This window comes from Magnolia sinica, chromosome 19 (assembly GCF_029962835.1).
Source record: "Magnolia sinica isolate HGM2019 chromosome 19, MsV1, whole genome shotgun sequence".
Classification (NCBI taxonomy): Eukaryota; Viridiplantae; Streptophyta; class Magnoliopsida; order Magnoliales; family Magnoliaceae; genus Magnolia; species Magnolia sinica.
This window is the reverse complement of record NC_080591.1, coordinates 59419837-59422386: the sequence shown is the minus strand read 5'-3', so window position 1 is coordinate 59422386 and position 2550 is coordinate 59419837. Positions and strand designations below refer to the sequence as shown.

General features: G+C 35.1%; 1 long non-coding RNA gene across 1 annotated transcript; it reads left to right on the top strand.

The window, feature by feature from the left end:
• The first annotated feature begins 489 nt into the window (after nucleotides 1-489).
• LOC131234890 (uncharacterized) lies at nucleotides 490-1736 on the top strand. Its single transcript, XR_009165829.1, has 2 exons — nucleotides 490-922; nucleotides 1225-1736. It is a non-coding gene; the product is annotated as an uncharacterized LOC131234890 (long non-coding RNA).
• The last annotated feature ends 814 nt before the right edge of the window (nucleotides 1737-2550 follow it).

Genomic DNA, 2550 nt, shown 5'->3' with positions numbered 1-2550 from the left:
TTTTTTTTTCCCTGTGCTGTTACACCTCTATCATTCTTACAAATAAACATGTGTTGGAATTTCTAGAGGATTAAAACAACTGTGTCAATATCCGATTACGCTCAAACCGGTCATATGCAGATTTCTATTCTCTTTAGAAGGAGGTTTTTTAAAATTGGGTCATTATCTATTTTTGTTCCACTTATTAATCTAATTGTTCTTTGTTTTGCTTTCTTATAAAGTTTGAGCTTTTGGGTAGGTGTTGAAACTGTTATGTAATTTCCATTTTTCTTCCATTCATTTGTTTTTCTTTTCTTTTTTCTTTTTACCTTTTTTGAGGTGGTTGTAAGAGTTCTCTTTCATCTGTCTTTTCTTATCCATGGATAAATCATTTTTTCTATATGGATCTGGGTGTTTTAATTGTGTGGGGATGCATTTCTTGCTGATTCCTTTTCTTCCTTCCGGGCATGATTTTTTTTTTTTTTTTTTCAATTGTTAGATATACAGGAATACATATCATGTTTTGTGTTCTGGCAAGAAGACATGTCTTTGGATTTTTATTTTTTTTCTTTTTCTATTTTCCCTTTTGCTGCTTCTGGGCGAGGTGGCTATTTGTTATGAATTCCTTCTTAAATTACCAAGTAAATCTGATTAATGTTTTAAGATGCATTCTGTGAAATCCTTTTCCTCTTTTCCTTTTCTTGTTGTATGTTATGAAATCCCCCTTTTTGTTAGTTGACCCAATAACATATAATCTACTGTGAGATAAAATTCCATCTTTCTTTTAGGTGGTGTGGAAGATTTGCCACTAGTGTTCTTTTCACTGTTTCTTCCTTTACCGAGTATCTTTAATCTCATCTTGCACTTACCATGATCAGGAACTTGAAAGACCGGTTGGCCCATAGGAAACGATCTCGATTGCCTCCCTCATCCGAGAAAGCAGGTAAACGGCTTCCTGCTCTGCATGTTGATGGGTCAAATAAGATGGAAATCTTAAGATGGTTTGTTAGGAATCTTTCAAATTTTAGAGGTATGTTCATGTGTGTGCATGCATGTCGGCATGGGTGTATAACAGATGATATACATAACAGATAGTCTCTTGATTGCCCTGCGTTTTGGATATCTATTGCCTCTTGATCTGTACTTTGTGGATTCTTATGAAATTACAAAACAGGTTCAGTGGGAGATTATGAACCAGATAATTTCTTAATCTTGGGTGTTTCACAATCAATATTTTGTTTTCAGGTAAAAGTGAATTGGTCTCGGAAGCAGCTGAATGGGAATGATGAGGTAATGCAATGCAAGACCTGACATTCATGTATTTTCTGAGTTCTTATTGCATGTTCCAAGCGGCATGACTATGGCTCTAGTTGTTGAGTGCGACAGTGGGAAGTCGACAGCGATCAGCCTGTTGGAGAGGTTGTATGAACCCCAAGCTGGTGAAGTACTCATAGATGACATCAACTTGAAGAAGCCGCTGCTTGGATGGATCAGAGAGAAGATTGGTCTTGTTAGCCAAGAGCCCATCTTATTCACAACTACTATAAATGAGAATATCGCATATGGTAAGGCAGGTGCTACATTGGAAGAAATCAGAACAGTAACTGAGATTGCTAATGCTGCAAGGTTTATAGACAAGATGCTACAGGTCACTTGCTTGTACTTTTTTTTTCGGTAAATTCATACTACTCTCTCAAAGATGTTGTGGGTGGAAGGCTAGGAAAGGAAGACATTTGTAGTTCGTTTTGGTAAAATAATTGTTTTGTTGATATTGTGACGATTATTTTCTTGATGAATGTTAAATGGGTGAAATATGCCCAAGTTCAATCATTTGCTGATAGAGAAATGAGGCTAAATTCTGAATTTAGCCTCGGTTGATGCCAAAAGAGGCTTAATTCATCTTTAGTCTCAGTTTTGCCTTAGTAATCTAAACAGAGACTACCACTCCCATAGCTAAAGGCTTTAGCCTTGATTGTTGAGAACCGAGGTTAAAAATAGTTTTAGCTTCAGTTGGAGGCAATCGAGGCTAAATTTGGATTTAGTCTTAGTTGGAAATAATGGAGGCTAAAATTTTGATTTAGCCTCATTTCAAGAAAAATGAAGCTAAAAAGGTTCCTTTAGCTTCACTTGAAGAACCGAGGCTATAAAAGTTATTTTAGCCTCAGTTACTAAAACTGAGGCTAAAGCCTTTAGCTATGGGGTTTCAACCTCTGTTTGAATAACTGAGGCAAAATCGTGAATCATGTATTACATAGATCATTTCAATTATTGAATTTGAATCAACATAGTCCCAAACGATCCAGTAATATTAGTATATCATTCAATTCATGTCCAATTAATAATTCAACATATAAGTTGCATTAATACAGTAACTCAAATAATTGATTATACCACATTAATCAAATTAAAGCATCATTATTATATTAATACAAAATCACATATTCATCTAAATCAACTAAGAGTACATGGCAATTATATTGGGGTAAGTGTACAACATATCAAACAATCAATCTATTTTAACTTGATGGATGAGAAACGCATCGGGATCACTCACCTTGATATATAGAACGA